The sequence below is a fragment of the Chrysochloris asiatica genome, unplaced genomic scaffold, assembly GCF_000296735.1.
Source record: "Chrysochloris asiatica unplaced genomic scaffold, ChrAsi1.0 scaffold00206, whole genome shotgun sequence".
Taxonomy (NCBI): Eukaryota; Metazoa; Chordata; class Mammalia; order Afrosoricida; family Chrysochloridae; genus Chrysochloris; species Chrysochloris asiatica.
In genome coordinates this window covers 616,688-638,121 of record NW_006408724.1, presented here as the reverse complement: position 1 = coordinate 638,121, position 21,434 = coordinate 616,688, and positions in this window count along the sequence as shown.

Sequence of the window (21,434 nt, the reverse complement as noted above, 5' to 3'; positions counted from 1 at the left end):
CCAGAGATTGACTCTCCTAAGTGCCCAGGAGTTAGAGAGACAGACATGGCGCCAACCACAGCACCCAGGAGATTGAGATGGGTATCAAAATGCTATTAATTTGAAAATTAAAATCCAAATTTATTACTCAGCATGGTAATATCCATGTCTAAAAAATAAGTACATCCCCTTTCTTTTTTCTGAAGGTTTTAACATAGTGTCTGTCCCATAACAAGTGCTTAATTAATCATAACAAAAATATACATTCCAAAGGAGAAAGATGAGACTTTCTACTCCCACAAAGATTTGCAGCCTGGGAAACCCTATATGTGTTAGAAATGACACAGTAGCACTTAACAACAACAACAAGGCATAAGTTAGGTAATTAGTGTTACGTGAGAAGCACTTTTAATGAAACCAGAAGCATGCAATGCCTTATGGTGAGCACATTATGTTCCAGAGAAGAATACTGTTTTCAAGAACAGCTGGTGAGTTTGAACTGCTGATCTTGTGGTTACCAGTCTGGTGTTTTTCCTACAGAGCCATATTCCCTTCTTACTATCACTCTGATTTTGTTCAGATGGCTAACTGCAGTTCAGAGGTTCATACCCACAGTTGCTCCTTGGAAACCCTATACAGTGTTGCTATGTGTCAGAATTGACTTGAAGGCACTTAACAACTATCCTACCCTCAGGGAAAGCCAGCCCAACCCAGCTCTAAGGGTAAACTTACTTGTGCTAAGAGCGATACCATTGTTACATACAAAAAAAAAAAAAATCTTTCTAGCTCAAAAGTAAGAATGTGGCTAATGAGATGAGAGGGAAATCTGAGAAAAAACCACAGGAAGAAACAGTCTCTCTTTCTCTGGACAATTTCTGGACAGGATAGGAGAATGTAGACTACTACAGTTCTTGCCCGGGCTTCAAACCCAGTTCATTCGATCTGAGCCCTTACTGAGAATGTACATTTCCACCCCAGATATACTGAATCAGAATCTGCCTGGAGCTCTTTAAGAATCACCCTGGATCCTTAGAGATGTATAATTGGAGATCTGTAAGAGTCACCAGGGGATCTTCTTGAACTGCAGATTCTGATACAGTATATCTGTGGTGGATATGTACATTCTCAGCAGGGAGTTGAACCGAAATGAACCAGTTCAAAGTCCTGGCTCTTGCCAACTGCCTGGGGGTGAAGCCAACACTGATGCCAGCACCTTGGAGAGATGGAATAGGACTAGGTCTTTGATGATGCCCTTGAGCTCCTAAATTAATCACATGTCCTGGTATGAAGCTGTGGGTTAATGCACTGGACTGCAGTGTGGGTTTGAGCCACAAGGTTGGCAGTTCATACTCACTAGCCACACTATACAGAGTTGCTAACGGTTGGAATCGATTTGACAGCACTTAACCACAACAACAAGGTCCACTTGAACTCAGGATTTCGATTGTATGAAATAATAAATTCCTCACCGTTTAAAGTTGGGGTTTCCATAACTTGAAGGCAAAAGCATCCAAAAACCAAAAATGGCACCAAATGTAGACTGATGCACCATCTCAGAAGAGGTCATTGAGACCAGAAATGCTTGATGGTCAATGACTACAATGCCTTGTTTTTACCCATTGCCTTTGCTATAAAGCGCTTGAAGTTCAGTGATTAAGACTCCCTTTTCCAAGAGCAATAACCATACAGGATCCACCTGTGTTTGTCTGGGAACCTTTCTTCTTTCTTTGCAGCTTTGAATGAGCAGCACCAACCCCACATTCAATGCAGTGAATTTCCTTCTATATGTCTCTTGAATCAGATACACATAATATATGTTATGTATAATCTGCTCTTCCTCCCTGAATAATATGTCTTGAATAACATTTTTTTGTCTATAAATACAACAAAGTTTCAGAAAGTTCATGGAAAAATTCCATTATCTTTTCATTCCATTTTTTTCCATGAATTTTTGAAGCCTCACTTGGGTAGATCATCGTCATCATTTTATTGGCTGTGTAAACATAAACTGTTTTATCAATTTATTTGGTTTTAAGAACATTAATTGATTTCCTGCTTTTTCCCTATTATATATAGCATGATGTACACACAGACATATAGATAGATAGATAGATAGATAGATAGATAGATAGATAGATAGATAGATAGATAGATAGATAGATAGATAGATGTTCTGGTGTGGCACTGTGGGTTAATGTACTGAACCGCACGATCGGTGGTTCAAGCTCACCAGCTGCTCCTTGGAAACGTTGCTATGGGTCGGAACCATATCAACGGCACTCAACAACGACAGCAATATTTATACACAGGTACTGAAGGAGCTCTGGTAGCATAGTGGTTACAAATCGGGCTGCGAATCTCAAGGTCAGCAGTTCAAAACTATCAGCTGTTCTATGGGAGAAAGATGAGGCTTTCTGCTCCCGTAAAGATTTACAGCCTTAGAGACCCTGTATAGGGTTACTATGATTCGAAACTGACTCCACAGCACATAACCACACTTAACCTGATTATCTCCTTGGGATAAGGCTCTGGAAATTAAATGTTGGTTCAAAGCATATGCATATTTGGAGTTTTGGTTCATTTCATCAGTTAGAATTCTCTCCGGTACAAAGAACAGGAGATGCAAGTTTTAAAATGAGGAATAGATTATGTAACATATCAAGAATTCTGCAAGTTGGGGAATTCTAGAGTTAAGTCAGCAACTCAGTAATGTTATTCAATACAAGGTCTCTTTCCATCGTCCTTATTTGGCATCCTTAAGCTTGTCCCTCATGGCTACACAATGGCATCACAGTTCCAGACATCACATGACAACACCAATGTGAAGAAGATGGGTATTTTCTCCAAAATACTCCCCCCTCTTTTTTTTTTTTTTTTTTTTTTTTTTTTAATGATCATTGGGTAATATTTCCCAGAAGTTCCCAGCAAATTCTTGTTTGCATCACTTAATCAGAATGGGTGTTACACTAAACTGAAATAAATGATCTCTTAGCCAAGGAAAGGGTAGGAAAGGAAAGGATATTGATAAACTACTCTCCAGAAAGATTGCTGTTGTTAAGTACCAGAGAGTCAGTTCTGACTCACAGCAACTCTGTTGAGGGTTTCCGAAGAGTGGTTGGTGGGTTTGAACCACCAATCTTGCAGTCTAGTGCATTATCCTGCAGCAACACACCAGGACTCCCTAGATTATATACACTTATAGTTTCCCATTAGTGTTTATGGGTGTTTGTTTTCCCTTAGTCAATGTAGCAATGCATAAAAAGTTATTCTTTGTTTTTGTATTCATTTCTGAATATTTTTTCAAACATACATTTGCTACGTTGCTTTTCTAAACTGATTATATCCTTTGCTCTGTGTTCAATTTTGTTTTTTTTTTCCCCTTATTGGTTTGTAAGTGCTTTGGGTGTAATGTTATTTTTGTTAGGTGCTGTGGAGTCCCCTCAGACTCATAGAGACTCTATGTACCACAAAACTAAACATTGCTTGGTCTTGGGCCAGCCTCACAATTAGAGGTGTGTTTGAACTCATTGTGGCAGCCAAGGTGTCATTCCATCTCATTGCACGTCTTCCTCTTTTTTGCTGAGCCTCTACTTTACCAAGCATAATGTCCTCATGGACTGGTCTCTCTGTTTAAAGTATATGAGATGAAGTCTCACCATTCTCACTTCTAAGGAGCATGTTTGCTATACTTACTTCTTCCAAGACAGATTGAGAATCATAGGCATTAGGGTCATAGATGTTGCTTCTTTGTAGGAGTTTTGCAATACCATATAGAAATTTTCATTTAAATGTAGCCAAATTTATCAAATTTTATTATGTGTATGGTTGTTTTGTGTGCTTTTTTGGCTTTGTTACCATAGTAACATATATAGAGAGAGATAGATATACATTGTTGTTGTTGTTAAGTACTGTGGAACCTGTTCTGACTCATAGTGACCCTGTACAGGGTTTCTGAGGCTGTAAATCTTTTTGGGAGCAGAATGCCTCATCTTTCTCCCGCAGAACCGCTGGTAGTTTCGAACTGCTGACCTTTCGGTTGGCAGCCCGACTCGTAACCACTACGCTACCAGAGCTCCATATATATTCAAGCCTATCTATATATTTTTCTGATATGTCTTCATTCAAGTGAGTAGCCATTCATCCCAAAAAACATGATTTAAATGATGTTTTTTCCCACTGCTTTCAGGATGTCACCTTCATCATATACTAGAATCTCATATATGGAAATGATTTGTGTACAGACATTTTTTAAAGGAAGCATTCAGTAAATAATTATTGATTTTTCTCAAATGTGAAACGCACCTGGCTTGAGGTTGAAAGTAGAAACAGTGATAGATGGATAGACATGGTCCTTATTTTTAATTTCACAAATGTGTTGTTGTTGTTGTGTGCCCTCGAGTCAGTTCTGACTCATAGTGACCCTATATAGGGTTTCCAAGAGCAGCTGGTGGGTTTGAACTGTCGATCCAATGCTTAGCCTACAGCACCACACCAGAGCCCAATTGTGAATATATCTATTAGTAAAAAGTGCAGACTCTGGACCAAGAGTACCTGGTTTGACTCCCAACTCCTCCACTTACAAAAAGTGCAAGTTAAGCCCATTACTAGCCTCCATGAACTTTGGTTTCCTCTTAGGCAATATAGGATAATAATAGTATCTATTTCACAGAGTTGATGTGATAATTAAATGAGTGCATTCATGCAAATTGCTTCTAGTGTCTGGTACAAAGAGAAGGCTCAATAAATAATAGCTATTTTTTAAACTTGCAGTTATTGTCTGTTTCCCTGAAGTTGGCTCCAATGGCCCCAAGGCAACCTTCTTTATGACAGACATAAGTATGGTCCTCCCTCTGCTGGGCCATCTTCATTTCACAGGGATGTTTGTGTCAGTCCTGATAATCTCACTCATTGAGGGTTTCACTCATTTTCACTGACCTACTTTATCAAAAATCACGTCTTTCTGTTGCAATTAGTCTTTCCTAATGATGTGTCCAGTGTAAACCAACTGAACTCTTGTCACTCTCACTTCTCAGGAACATTCTGGTTGTACTGATTGATTTGTTCATTCTTTAAGCATACTCAGTATTCTTCACAGTTCAAATGCATCTCTTTTTCTTCCATCTTCCTTTTTCATGGTCCAGCTTTTGCATGCATCTAAGGTGATAGAAGAGGCATGACTTGAATTGCATAAACTATGTTGTTGTTCTTCATTGTCATGCAGTCAGTCTGACTCAGGATAATCCCATGTGTTATCGAGAACAGCTGCTCAGGGTTTTCTTGGCTGTCACCTTACTGGAAGCAGCTCTCCAGACCTTTTCTTTCACAGTACCAATGGAGGGATTCAAAGCAGAGCATCGTAGACATTAAAAGCACAGACTACTTGAGTTGGAATCCATCACTGACTAATCGGGTGATCTTGGGTTCCTGACTTCCCATGTCTCAGTTTCCTTATCTGTAAAATGGGAATAAGTAATAATAATGTCTCCCTTGTAGGGTCATAATTATTAAATAAGTTGACATGTATAAAGTGTGTAGTGTAGTGTCTGGCACATAGTGCAAGCAGTAAAGCTGCTTTTATTGTCCAAAGGTTATCATCATACAATCCCAGACAATTGTCAGCTCCTTACCATAGACTTCAGGAGGATTGCAAAAAGTTCAGGATACTCATAGGGCCTTCTCTTATTGAGACAAGCAACCGAATAGGCAGGGGAAGAGTTCCCAAGAAATTAAGTCTTCACTTATACGCTAATAGCATTGGGACTCCAGAGGAGGCGGCAGCTAACAATCACTTGATTTCATCCACATGCAAACATTAGCCTTCACAATGATGTACACAAAGCATAATTAAAATTGGACTAGCTTTACTCTCTCTTTCAATCCTGATATGGTATGTAATTCCAACTTTTGTTTCCAGCGTTTGTATCAACACTCATAGAAGCAGCAGTCAAGAAATCAAATGACATGTTGTATTAAGCAATCCTGCTGCACAAGACCTCTTTAAAGTGTTCAAGAGCAAAGATGTCAGTTTGAAGACTAACGTATGTCAGACCCAAGCCATAGTATTTTCAATAGCCTCATATGCATGTGAAAGTTGGACAATGAATAAAGAAGACTGTAGAAGAATTGATGCATTTAAGTTATGGTGTTGGAAAAGAATATTAAAAGTTTCATGGATCGTCAAAAGAACAAACAAATCTGTGCTGGAAGAAGTCCAACCAGAATGTTCTTTAGAAGCCAGAATGGTCAGACTTCATCTCTCATACTTCAGACATGTTATCAGGAGGGGCCAGTCCCTAGAGAAGTACATCACGCTTGATAAAGCGAGAGCCAGTGAAAGATGAAGATTCCCAATGAAATGGATTGGCACGGTGGTAACAGCAATGAACTCAAGTGTAGCAATGATTGTGAAGTTGGCTCTGGACCAGACATGTTTCGTTCTGTTGTGCATTAAGTCACTGTGAATTGGGACCAACTCAATGGCACCTAAAAACAACAACAATGATGTGAAATAAGCTCTTTGCTTTTTAGCTGCTTTTTAACCAAAATTATTGGATAGATGATTATGTATACTTTGCATTTTTGCTTTCTGGTTTATTTTGTTTTCTCTTCAATTATATCCAAATCCTTCATTATTGCTTTGGCTATAGGAAAAAATATTTTTAGTGTGACCAGGGCATTTTTCCCTCCTCATACCCACCTTTTAAACCAGAGGGTAGACATTATACATGATAATTACAACCTGAAAACCCATGTGTGGCCTCTGAGTACTGGAAGTTGTATCTGAATCAGTGGTTTAGCTGGTGTGTGCGTGTAATCATACTCCGGAGACACTACAATCATAGAAGCTCTGTGGCAAAGGAGTTCCATGCTAGCGTCAAAGACCGCCATGTTGGGGTGATTGTAGCCTTCCCACTAACCTACCCCCTTCTGATTTTATGCAGTAAAGACTGGAGGATTCCACTCTATAGTGTCTTAGATTTGGTTTTCAATCAGCAGTCAATTTTTTTAAAACTTTTTACAGTATTTATTTTTTGGTTTTGTTATTAAACTTAGTCTAGCTGCCAACAAGTTGCCCCTGACACTTGCAGATCCCATGCATAACAGATTTAGACTGTTATAATCTATAGGGTGTTCACTGATTGTGAAGTAGATCTCCAAGCCTTTCTTCCTACTCACTCTTAGTCTGGAAGATCTACTGAAACCTATTCAGCATCATGAAAGCCATCACTGACAGACAAGTGGTAATTGTGCTTGAGGTATATTGGCTAGAAATCAAACCCAGGTCTCCTTCAGGGAAGGCAAGAATTCTAAGAAATGTACAATCTTTGAAAATTAACATGATGTTAAAAAATACCTTTTATATTTCTGTTCTTTCAGACTTCTTCTTTAACAGTGTTTTGTTGATCTAGATAAAAGAGCATAACAAAATGTTAAGTGAGAAAAAGATTCTGTAATGACAAATAAGGATTTTAAAAGTATGAATTTTAATCTGCATATTTGTTGTTGTTAAGTGCCGTCGAGTCGGTTCCGACCCATAGCGACCCTGTACAGATCTAGCTACAATTTGTCCTTGAAAGAAACAAAGAGTGATGTAAGCTCAAACTTCAGACTGACCCGAAATCAATGGATTCTGTACTGTGGATGAATTCAGATTGAATAGGCAGAATTCCCTTCCCTGCCAAACCCCTAAGAGATGGGGAGAAAGAGATGAAGGTAGGATCTAGGGAGATATTATATTTAGTAAGGGGACCCTTTCCTCCCTCCTATCCATCACCTCCCTCAACCTGCCTAGACTTTTCTAATCATTTCTCTTAAGTGGTGATTGGTGGTTATGTGCTGTGGAGTCAGTTCCGACTCATAGTGACCCTGTACAGGGTTTCCAAGGCTGTAAATCTTATGGGAGCAGAAAGCCTCATCTTTCTCCTGTGGAACAGCTGGTAGTTTTGAACTACCAACCTTGAGGTTAGCAGCCTGACTTGTAGCCACTACGCTACCAGAGCTCCTTTTCTCTTAAGTACCACTCTTTAAAGAAACCAGAAAATATGCATATCCATGCTGAACTCAAGAGTCCATGGGTGGCACACATAATTACGTGATCTGCTACTAATCAAAGCTTGGCAGCTTAAAACCCCCCAGAGGTGCCTTTGAAGAAAGACCTAGAGGTCTACCATTGAATCAGCCATTGAAAACCTTATGAGGCCCAGTTGTACTCTGATACACTGAGTTACCATAAATCAGAATCAACACAACACCAACTGGTTTTCATACTGAGCTGAATTTAAAGCCAAGGTTCATAAATTATTTAATTTGTAGGAAAGTAGATATTACTTCCTTGTCCAAAATGATTTCATTTCTAGTGAATTTTATTATTATTATTAATCATACCCATCAACACAGACAAACTGAGTTTGGGATCCAAGAGATTCTCGACAAACCAAATGAAAGTCTAGAGTATAAATAAAGCCAGTATATGGGTGAAGGACCATTTTGCTTCAAAAATGGCTTGCGTGTATTTTGTTTTATTATCTTATCTATTCATGTTCTCCTCTTCCTGAAATTCCTTCAGTCGAAGTGATAATGCAAAATAGCCTTGGAGCCTGGTGTTTATTATTTTCTTGTATTTGTCAACATGGCATATTCTCATAAAGCCAGCTCTAGGGTGTAGACAATGTGTGAAGATATAATATTCAGACTGTGCTGAGAAGGAACAAAAAAGTCTTTTTTTATTGCTTTCATTTAATTAAAACTATCGCTGTATTATTGGAATTTGAAATGTTCTCTTCTTGTGTTGCCACAGCTGAGAGGCAAATAGCTGGGGATCTGGGATCTGTATTGACAAAGTTGGTGGTGGTTGTGTCCTGCAAAATCGGATCCAACTCAGCTTCCCTGCATAAGCTTTCTCAGGCTGTAAATCTTTACGGAAGCAGAAAGCCTCATCTTTCTCCCACAGAGCAGCTGGTAGATTCTAACTGCCCACATACCTGACGTAACTTCTGCTGCCCTCAAAGCAAAATGCCTTAATTGCAGAGCCCTTGTGGCCTTATCCCCTAAGCCTGAATACTCTTGCATTTGTGTTGTCTGCTGCTTTGTAGATTGTTGTTGTTAAGTGCCCTTAAAGTGGGTTCTGTCCCAGAGCAACCCTGTGTATGGCTTCTGAGGAATGACTGATGGATTTTAACTGCTGACCTTGAGGTTGGCAGTCCTGTGCTTATCCTACAGCACCACACCAGGATTCTGCTTTGTAGATAGAATAAGTAAAACGAGATACAGAACATGTCAGTCTACTTACAGGATAAGTCAAAAAAGATACAGACCATGTCAGTCCACTTACTAAGGCTTCAAGGTTTTGTGACAAGTCATAATCAGTCACATAGAGCAAGACTAACTACCATCATGAAAAAAAAAAAAAAAAATCACATGCTACTTGGGAAGATGCCAGAAACAAAGATTCTTCAAAATTATGCCACAAGCACTACCCTTTATTTTTCTTTTAATTATGAAGGACAGAGAATAAGAACACATGTATTCCCTCTCTGAAAGACACAAAGAAGAGACAAGGAGTTTAGATGAGTCTTTGAAATGCCTTAGAATTTGCAAGTGAATGAACCCTAGCAGATGGTGGGGCGGGCTCTGCTGGGCTGTGGGTTCGGATAGGGTGAAGGATGAGTGAGGAGCAGTTAAGACAGCCAATAGCAAACTAGATGATGTTCTGCAAACTGCAGGGGACCAGGGAAGTAGTAACTAGGGCCTACACTGGTACTGGAAAAATATTTGGGGATCAAAAATTGCTTTTTAAAATCTTTTTAGTTACAAAACAAAATGAAATTTGTATTTTTAAATGAAAAGAGAAAATACCTCTAAAATAAAGGCAGGCATTATTCATAATCTTTTCAATCCCTCGGTTGTAGTTTCAGAAGCTTTATAAGAAAACAAAGAAATCTGTTGATCATTTCATACCTACTGTGTATGTATAATTCACTCTTTTGGGTTTTGTGTGTGTAGCTGAAGCAGGGAAGGAATGGAGGTATAGGGAAGTCAGAACAAAGACAATGGAAGCCTTACTCTGTATTATTGAGGATATTATTTTCTAGCTAATTCCATGGTTGGTGCACCAGTGACCTTGTGATCTAGTTTTGTAAGGTGGATTGTTGTGATTAATTGGTTCTGACTCATCAGAGACCTTATGTACAACAATACAAAACACTGCCCGGTCTTGTGACATGCTCACAATCATTCCTAGGTTTGAATCTATTGTAGCCACTGTGTCAATTCATCTTGTTGAGGGGCCTCTTCTTTCTTACCAACCTTCTACTTTGCCAATTGTCCTTTTCCAGGAACTGCTCCTTCCTGATGACATGTCCAAAGTATGTGAACATATTGAAAACAGGACATGGTTCAGAAACTGCTGGGTCTTTTTGCAGGGAGTTGGATTAATAATGCTACTACAACCTGGGTATAAAAATTGACTGTCAGCTTGCTTAGTAGTCAAAGGTGGGTGGCTCCTAGGCCACAGGGGTGACAACTAGACATCTACAACCAAGTGCTCAGGGAAAGGAAAATAAAGGAATGACCTGAGATGAATGAGGATAATGAGGTAAGAAAGCCTGGAAAAGGTCATTTAGAGCAGAGTCCTGGGAAGATAAGAGACATGGAAAGAAAGAGCATTCTAGCTTCCAGTTAGGGGATATTTCCAGGATTCACTCTACTGATAACAAAGCCATTACAAGGTGCTTCCTGTATATCCTTGCCCCATTATTTCACTTGAAATAAATTATTGTGATAAAATATGTAGTGCAAAAACTTTGACATTTAAACTATGTTTAAATGTACAGTGACATTAATAACATTTGTCATATTGTGTTAACATTACCATTCCTCATTTTCAAAAGGTTTCCATCATCCAAAACAGAAGCACATACCCCTTTCTACTCTCCCCAGCCCCTGGTACCCCTAGTACTAACAAACTTGTATTTGCTGATTATAGATATTTCATACAGGTGGATTCAAATAATATCAGTCTTTTTGCGACTGATTGACCTTACTCAGCATAATGGTCCATCCATGCCGTAGCATGTGTCCACTGTCATTGAGTCGATTCCGACTCATAGCGACGCTACAGATGAGTAGAATTGTTCCATAGCAGTTCCCAGAGCGATCATCTTCTTGGCGGCAGATTGCCACATCTTTCTCTCACAGAGCAGCTGTTGTTGTTAAGTGTCAACCATTCAGCTGAGTGCCTTCCATCCTGAGGGGCTCATCTTCCGGCACTATATCTGACAATAGTCTGGTGCTATTCACCATGATTTAAGGAACTCTGGTAGCATAGTGGTTACGAATCAGGCTGCAAACCGCAAGGTCAGCAGTTCGAAACTACCAGTGATTCCACAGGAGAAAGATGAGGCTTTCTGCTTCCGTAAAGATTTACAGCCTCGGAAACCCTGTACAGGGTTGCTATGCGTCAGACCCGACTCCATGGCACATAACAAGAACAATTCCTCATATTTCAGTATTTAATATTCTGCTATCTGACAGTTTCACTGCTATTCATGAGGTTTTTAGTAGCTAAACATTTGGAAGAAGTCTGCCTCTCCTTCTTCCTAGTCTGTCTTAGTCTGGAAGCTGAGTTGAAACCTGTCCACCATGGATGACCCTGCTGGTATTTAAAATACCTGTGTCATAGCTTCCAGAATCACAGTAACACACAAGCCACCACAGTGTGACAAACTGACAGATGAATGGTGAATAGAACAGCTAGTGGGTTCAAACTGCTGAATATTTTATTATCAGTCAAGTGCTTAACCCCTGTGTCACCAGGGCTCTTTAGTAGTATCATGTAGCAGGACTTAATTTCTGTTTCTAGCTGAGTAATATTCTATAGGATGGAGTTAACGCATTTCGTTTATCCATTCATCTATTGATGAACTCGGGGTGTCTCCGTGTTTTGGTCATTATGAATGATGCCTTAAAGAGCATTGGTGTACATGTGTCTGCGTCCCTGATTTCAAGTTTCTTCAGTAAAATAATTCTCATGTTTTAAAAAAGAGTTTACTTGTGTAGAAGAAGAATTATGGACAGTGATGTGACCCTTATTGGTATGTCTAATCTGTCATGCTCTGTGGTTCAGTTGCCATGGGTCTCTGGTAATATGCCATTGTGTAGAGGAACACAGTCCTGTGACCTTCTTTTCCTCATAGTTATTATTAGGCTTTGAAAGGACAAAAAGGATCAGTGTTTGTGTCCCTGCAGGAATGTGAAAACATACCAGTTGTCACTGAGTTGATTCCAACTCACGGCGACCCACATGTGTGTCAGAGTAAAGCTGTATCTCATAGAGTATTCAATGGCTGAGGGTCGGAAGTGGATAGACAATGCTCTCTACCAAGATGCCTCTGGGCTGCTGGTGGTTATGTGACGTGGAGTTGGTTCTGACTCATAGTGACTCTGCATAGGGTTTCCAAAGGTAAAGATTCTATAAATCTTTATGGGAGCAGACCACCTCATCTTTCTAACCCACTGGTAGTTTTGCACTGCTGACCAGCAAAACCTGAAACAGCCTAGGTGGTGACTTGAAGTGGAGTTTTGTGGAAAAGGATAATGGTTTCTGAAAACTCCTTACATGTGTCTGATTGTGCTGATAATGGTAGAAGCTCAGATTCTTCAAGCCCGTGGGTCAGAGAGGGTACAGGCCGGAAGGGTCCTTACAGAGAGCCCTTGTGGATGAGAGGTTGATAACCATCTTCCTTGTCTCCACATTTTCATCCACCCTGCTCCTGGAAGTAGGGTAGGGACAGGAGTTAGCTTCAGTGGCATCTGCCACTGAGCCCTCAGATCAAATACTTTGCACAGGCCCCATAGATCTTTGAGGTCCCAGTTTTATAACCACAGTCTCTAGAGCTCTTCTGACCCCCGAGTGGCCCCTGAAAACAATGGCAGACCATTTTTAAAATTCACAAGGCATCTACTATGTGCAAACAAACACAAAATACCAGAAAGGATCCAGAAATCAGCCCGAGTTGTTCAGGGTACTTCGCAAACAACTCTTCATCTCACCCTGTCCCCCCCAGGCAGCACCATACCCTGTACCTGTGTTCAACCTCACATCCCCTCAGAGACAGCTGTTGTTAAGTGCCTTCAAGTCTATTCTGACTCACAGTGACCCTGTATAGGGTTTCCGAGGAGTGGATGATAAGTTTGAACCACTGACTTTGCGGTTCAAACTGACCTTGTGGTCCAGTGCTTATACTATTGTACCCACACCAGGACTCCTGCATCAAATCATGGGGACCATAATTTCTGTTAGTCTTTAAAAATAACGAGAGCACCACACACCATCTCGAAGTCTCTGTTTCATCAGCTTAAAAACAAGGAAAATAGTTACCTACCTGCCAAGACCATTGTGGGAATTAAATGAATTAATAATCCATGCAAAAATTTCAGGACAGCAGCGTCTTCTGGCACTTGGGAAAAGTTCACTGAGTGTCTTAGACTAGGTTCTAGAGAAGCAAGAGCTGGGAAATTTCCATAAGCAAAACCAGACAGAGAGAAAGAGAAACAGAGCTAATCTCCAGGAAATGGCTCACATTGTTGTTGTTTAGTGCCATCAAGTCATTCTGACTCTTGGCAACCCTATATAGGGTTTCCAAGGAGTGACTGGTGGGTTTGAACAGCCAACCTTGCTGTCGGCAGTAGAGGCTGGCAAGTTCCAAGTCAGATGTCAGGCAAAGGTGTCTCCTGACTCATGCAGCTGCAGGGGCTGATGGACACAGACTGGCAGGTCAGACAGCAGGCTGCTGGCTGAAGAGGTGACGAAATCCAAGGTCAGCAGATGAAAAGGCCAGCTGCGAACTCATAGACTCCAGAGGCTGATGACTGTAAGGATCGGCAGGCAATACAGCATCTTCAAGAACCGTAGGTCAGATGATGAGCCAGATGCAAGATCCAGACCCAGCGAAAAGCAAGCAAGCTTTTCCAGGGCGTCCACATATATCAGAAGCGGGCCACACTCCCAAGGAAACTCCCTTTCAGTTGATTGGATGCCCATAGCAGAGCTCATCTTGGAACTGATTATATTGACCACATCAGATTCAGTCTCATCTTGCAAAATGACTGTATCAGAGTTCTCAAACCACTGAGAATCTTGTGGTTCAGCCAAGTTGGTAAGCAACGGTAATCATCACAGTAAGTGAGAACAGATCCTGCTTGTTGTGCCTTTACATTGTGTTCTGAGTACTTTATATGTATCAATTCAGTTTCTTTTCACTACAGCTCTATGAGATGAACCCTATTAGCTCCATTTATCAGATGAGAAAACTGAGGTGTAGAGAAATTAATGAACTACCTGGTACCATCCAGTAAGTGATATAGTCAAAGCCTAGTCTCAAATCATGATTCCATATAGTAGGTGCTTAGTAAAAAACACTGTTTTCTACCTTTATCTCAGGAAAGATGGGGTAGAGTCGTGATATGCATGCTGGGTAGGACAACCATGAAAAGATGGTTTGCAGAGGCAAAAAAGTTCCTAATTTTTAATAAAATCTTTACACAGTGAGGCCCAGCTTTCAAAAGGATAAAATCAAACATCCCCTAAGGAAATTTGTGAGGAAAAAAATATTTACGTTAGATGATTATGAATTATGAGGAATGGAAGGACACTGTTTGGCTGACTTCTGTCTTAATGTGGCAACAACCACACTGGGGGAATTCCAGCTTTTAAAAGTCAGAGTCCACCTTTGGGAATTAAAGCTCTTGAATGCTTGCCAGCATTTGTCTCCAGCTTCCTGTTCTGGAGACCCCCAACAAGTGTGAAGCTGCCCACCTCACCATTCATTGTCTATTTATCCTGACAATTAGCTTCTCATCCCCAAAGTCCCTTTGGTATATTTGTAATTCTAATTGGTTTAATTGCTTTGTCTACTGCCTTTAAATTCCTCCATTTGAAAAAGGTAGGGAAAAGGTCTCAGGTAGTAACCCAGGATCTGTATAATGAATAAATAAATTAAATACTCCAGTAGACCCTGGGGACTGTAGTGGTTCAAAGGTCACATGCTGCTGTGCAGGAGATAGGATCTCATTCATACCTTCTACGCAGACACCACCTGTTTGTCAGTAGAAGTTTTCATGTTGCTATGATGCTGACTGGACTCCTGGTGTGGTACTCTAGGACCAGCAGTGGGCTGCGAACCACAAGGTTGGCAGTTCAAACCCACCAGCTGCTCCTAGGAAACCCTATAGAGGGTCTCTATGAGTCAGAATTGACTCAACGGCACTTAACACCAACAAGAAATAATGCTGAATAAGAAAGACAATGGATCCCCTTTCTTTATCCCTTCATTCTTTCTTTCCTTCTTGTTGTTAGATGTCAACTGGAGAACCCTAATGTGAAGAAGTAGAACTTTCCATAGAGTTTTCTTTGCTGTCAATTTATAGAAGCAGATCACCAGGTCTTTTTCCCTGTGAGCCTCTGGGTGAATTCAAACTACCTACCTTTTAGATCCTCAGAAACCCTGTACAGGGTCGCTATGAGTTGAAAACAACTCCATAGCAGTGAACAACAACCTTTTAGTTTAAACTACCTTTCCATTCCTGTAAAGATTTACAGCCTTGGAAACCCTGTACAGGGTTGCTATGAGTCGGTTCTGACTCCATGGCACACCACCACCCCCCTTCAGTTGGACTTCTGATGTGGCTGTGTTTTTTTCCTTCTTATTTGTTTTCCTTTCTTTCTGTCTTGTCTGTTTGTTTTGTTATTGTAGGTTTTCTTTTTTGAGACATTGAACCCTGTTGATAAGTTGATAAAATAATGACCCCTCTACCGCGTAGTGGTTACGAATCGGGCTGCGAACCTTAAGGTCAGCGGTTCGAAACTACCAGCCGCTCCGCGGGAGAAAGATGAGGCTTTCTACTCCCGTAAAGATTTACACCCTCGGAAACCCTGTACAGGGTCACTATGGGTCGGAACCGACTCGACGGCACTTAACAACAACAACAACAAAACCTAGGTTGTTGTTAAGTTCTGTCAAGTTGGTCTGACTCATTGTTGTTATTGTTAGGTGCTATCAAGTCAGTACTGATTCATAGCGACCTTATGTACAACAGAATGAAACACTGTGCTATCCTCACAATTGTTACACTTGAACCCATTGCTGCTGCCACTGGGACAATCCATTGCATTGGGGGGGTCTTCCTCTTTTTCTCCAACCCTCCACTTTACCAAACACGATATCCTTCTCCAGGGATTGTCCCTCCTGATGACATGTTCAAAATATGAGATGCAAAGAAGTATAGCATTCTGACTGTACTTCTTCCAACACAGGCTTTTTTGTTCTTCTGGCAGTCCATGGTACTTATAATATTCTTCTCCAACACCGTAACACAAATGCATCCATTTTATAATCTTCCTTATTCATTGCTCAACTTTCACATGCATACTTGGGTCAGGTGCACCTTAGTCCTCAAACGGACATCTTTGCTCTTTAAAGAGTTCTTGTGCAGCAAGACTCATAGCAACTCTGTATAAATCTTCTAAGGAGTGGCTGATGTGTTTGAACTGCCGACCTTGTGATTAGCAGTTCAGAGCTTATCATGCAGCGCCATTTTGTTCATCGTCTTTGAGGTTTCCTAGGCAGGTTGAGGTCAAGGGCATCAAGATAAGAATCCCTACAAACAAAATCAATATTGAATTAACCATTTTGTAAAAGGAATATTCTGAAAGCGATGAAATAGTCAAGATTAGGCCTAGGATGTGGTTACTGGTTGAATCGGCTTCAGATCCCCTTCTTTCTATTCCAAGTCACTTGCTATAGCAGCAATAGGTTGTCGGCTCAAGCTGAACTCCAGATTTCAAGCTGACAACCAGAAGAGAACCTATCACCTTGCCTTGGATATGCAAGATGCCAAGCTCTGGGCCACATCCAGTGTGGTCTGCTATGGTTAAGACTTGGACCTTTTGCCTCCCTCAGGCATATTTAGCCATTATAGAAATCTCCACAAAGACCAATTCCTCTAGAGCTTCTTGAACGTAAACATTCCTATTGGACTCATGAGGAAAACACACAGCGTGAGCTACGTACCGGTAAGCAGACAGATGAAGCACTTTCTTGCCATTCCTTGGAGACAGAATCCCAAAGATCATCTATTGTTAGTTCACTGTGAGATGTTGGGTTCTACAACCAAAGAACATAAGAATCTTCACACCTCAGTAGCCAAGAAGCTGTTTTCCAAGTTTTGTCCACCAGGCAGGGGCATTCATAAAAGCAAAATTCTAAAGGATAGAAAAGTTAAAAGAAAACCATTTGCATTGGTGTTTTTCAACATGAAGGATCTATTTCTTACTCTATGGAGCTGTTTAATGGAATTCAATTTTTGACATAGGTTGATCAAACTGTAGTGCAGATCCAAAAAGCACTATGCCTCAAACAATGCAGTCAACCGTATTCTTAGAGCAATAGTACAGATGAAAAGACCAAAAGCAAAATAGATACCCTGACTCCAAGATTTAACTCCATAGCTTATGAAGACTTTGCTCTTCTTCTTCTCCAGATAATCCCCCGTGACGTGTCCTGACAAACAGGCCTTAACCCTTGGTGGAAATTTTTTATCTCACATTTGAATCAATTTGGATTTTCCTCATCTGAGCAGCAACAAAATCCTTCTCTTAACCGGTCTTCAGATAACTCCAGGAGAAAGAAAGGCAGAACACTGAATCCCTATCAAATCATTGTGGCTGTGGGCACTTCTATTGGGGTCAGGGCCGGACCATCACTCTGAGAAAGCAGATGATCTCCTCCATTTAGAGAGGAGCCAGAGAGGCTGGAACCAGAAACAAGACAACCAGTGAAAGAGAGTCAGTCCCCCTCCCCCCCCCCAAAACTGAGACTCGGTGGAAATGCACGCTCGGATTGGTAAACACACGCATCACCATTGGGGAGAAATGGGGTAAAAGCAGCAATGAAGTGGCGAGCTAAGCCTCACAATATTCAGAGGGCTTCTGTGGACCCAGTTGAGGACCTGGTTGGCAAGCAGTGCAAGGAGACCCGAGGGCATGTGCACAAGAACACCCACACTTGCAGATGACATCCACGTGACCAGAACTGGATGACTGGATGATCAGAGCTCAACCAGGAGAAGAAAGAAGGGGGGAGGGGGGTAAGGAGGAGGGAAAGAAGACTGAGCTGATTCAAGCTGATGAACTTAACCTATGCATATGAATGCAGTGACACAAAAGAGGCAACAAATCCTTACAGCAAGAAACATTCCCACCCCCTCCCCACACACAGAGTAGACAGAGGGGCAACTTGGACATTGGATACCCAAATGAGGAGGGAGAGACTACAAAGGCAAGAAGTAACTGGCTTACAAGCTTTCAAGAGGGAAGCTAGAGCTAGGGGGCATGGAGGAAGGCAGAATCACCAGTGAGTACTATCCAATTTGTCTAGGTGGAGCTGATGAAATGAAATACAGATGGGTTACTGTAGTGCGATACTGTAGTGAATAATGGTTATCAAGACGGATTGTGAGTGTTGGAAATGCAAGGGTAGATGTTTTGTAGCAAGGAAGAGAGCGATTATTTCTCCAGTCTAGAAGCGGAGGTCTCTGGGACCACCAACGGATAAGACCCGAGAACGGGACCCCACCCAGAGAACCAGGGATGCCTGAGATGGAGACAAAGGTGATGACATGGAGGGATGAAGCGGCTGGGGACTTTGGATCCAGAGAGGGAGAGGACCTGTGGGCCGAAGACTGAGGGGGAAGGGGGGAGTGTAGAGCACGGGCTTCTGCCCTTTGGTTGTAAGATGATGCTTGGAGGGGATTGGAACCATGGCAATGTAATGATATACGATGGAATGAATATGGAACTGAGGTTCTCTCATGTAAACTATCATATAACTCACAATAAAACATAAAAAAGAAAGAAAGAAAGAGAGTCAGAATGGCCTCCACCTTGGCATTGCCAAACAGTCATGTAACTGCCTTTCATTTTCTCAAAAGGGAGTCAAATGAGGTCTGTTGGACCAGGTTGAACTGGAAATTAAGTTTTTAGAAAAAGATACACAACGACTTTTATACTGTGTATTTATCTCATATTTTAGAATTTTCTGCAATATGATTGAGAAGACAAAAATAGTGGTTTCAGTTTTTTGTTTTTTGTTTTTTTTACTTTAACAAGCTTTCACCCCTGGGTTTTACACAGAAAAAATTTACAACCCCTAATCCCTGAAGTCACTTTAAAGCAATTGTGATTGCAGAGTTTGATTGTGTTTTCAGCAGATAACTTTAATTCTTTTCACAAATGCTTCCAAGAAAGTGAATCAGAATCTGATTGATGATCTAAAAGACCTATGGGTCTTTATATTTCAGTCAACTAATTTACTAAGGCAGGAGTCCTGGTGTGGCATGGTTGGTTAATGCCCCAGACTGCAAAGCCGTTTGAACTGCAAGGTTGGCGGTTCAAACTCACCAGCTGCTCCTTAGAAACCCTATACAACAACAACACTTTACTAAGGCATCATTTGTACGGTTTCCATTTATTCATTTTTTTTTAAATGTCTGAGATATTTTATAATATATTTAATTATTATTATATATATATATATCTATATTCTGAGAGCAATGCTTCAGATGGATGCCTAACAACCACATTTTCTGAAAGACCCATAATTGCTATCAAGTTGATTCCAATGCACAGAGAACTTATAGGACAGTTAGAACTGCCTCATAGGGTTTCCAAAACTATAAATCACATTACAGAAGCAGACTAGAACATTTTTATCCCATAGAGAGATCAGTAGGTTTGAACCACCAACCCACTGGTTGACACTGAACCACTGTGCCATCATAAATCAGGGCAAAATGTGACTGGTACCATAATAAAGGTGCTACCATGCTAACAATGGGGTGTTAAAAAGGGGATTCACACACCTAGTTCAATCAAGGAAAGCTTCATGAAGACAATGGTATTTGAACAACTTGAAGGAGAGGTACAATTCCCATAGGAAGAGGTCAAAGGGAGGAGTCAGACAAGAGTTTGCACACAAAGGGTAAGAAAGAAGAGGCGTGCAGAAGGAAGAGCAAGCAAGCAGTTGGGTTAGAACATAACTCACGTGCTGTTCCAATGGCAAAAGGACTAGAGTATGAAAACTGGCTGAACCTTTGGTCCTAGTACAGATATCACTTAATCTAATCTAGTAGACAAGAGAGAGGCATGAAAGGTTCTTAATCAGAGACATGCCATGGTTACAAGCAATGTTTTATGACGGTCATGGTGGTAGCCAAATGTAGGAAGAATTGCAGTGGGGAAAGGTTGGTAACAGGGAGATGAAAGTCCAGTGCAACAGACAAAATACTGATGATGCAAACTAGAACAGCATCACGGGGATCGGAGAGGAGAGGGGAGTGTGGGGGCAAGTATAAAAAGGAAGAATCAATGCCCCTCCCCAATAATTTATTCAAACTCTAATTTGTGAAGAAGGAGCTCTGGTAACATGGTGATTACAAGTTGGGCTTCTAGAAGGGCAGCAGTTCAAAACAATCAGCCATTCTGTGGGAGAAAGATGAGGCTTTCTATTCCCATAAATATTTATAGCCTCGGAAACCTTACTCAGGGTTGCTATAAGTCAGAATCAGCTCCACAGCACAACAACAGCCTGTGAATATGACCTTATTAATGAATATAGTCTCTGCAGATGTAATTAAGTTACAATGAGGTCTTATTGGATTAGGGTGGTTTCTAATCCAATGACTAATGTCTTTATGTTGTTGTTGTAAAGTGCCATTGAGTTGGGTCCAACTCATAGCAACCCTGTCTAGAGTTACCAACGAGCGGCTGGTGAGTTTGAACTGCCGACATTGTAGTTCAAACCGAACTTGCAGTCTAGCACGTTAACCCACAGTGCCACACCAGGACAGAGACCCACAGAAAAAGGGCTATGTAGCAATGGTGATAAACACTAGACTGATGTTGTTGTCACCAAGGAGCACCAAAGATTGCCAGCAACCATCAGAAGCCAAGAGAGAGGAAGGAGGAAATAGATTCTCCCTTCGAAGTTCCAATATTGAACCAAGCCTGCTAACACTGTGATTTCAGATTTCTGGCCTCCTGACCAGTTCATCCATTTTTGAGGTCTTCAGAGCCACCCAGTTTGCAGTTATTTGTTATGGCAGCTCGAGGAAACTAATAAAAACAAACCACAAATGCACTGCCATCAAGTCGGTTCTGACTCATAGTAACCCTGTATAGGTTTTCCAAGGCTGTATATCTTTGTGGTAGCAGAAAGCCTCCTCTTTATCCTGAGTCACAGCTGGCAGATTTGAACCACTCACCTTGTGGTTAGTAGCTCAATGCTTATCCTACAGAGCCACTTGGGCTCCTTTTCCTTTACTAGGAAACTAATAAAGGCAAGTAATTCAGTATGGTGATTGATTATATGCCATGGAGTTGGTTCTGACTCATAACAACC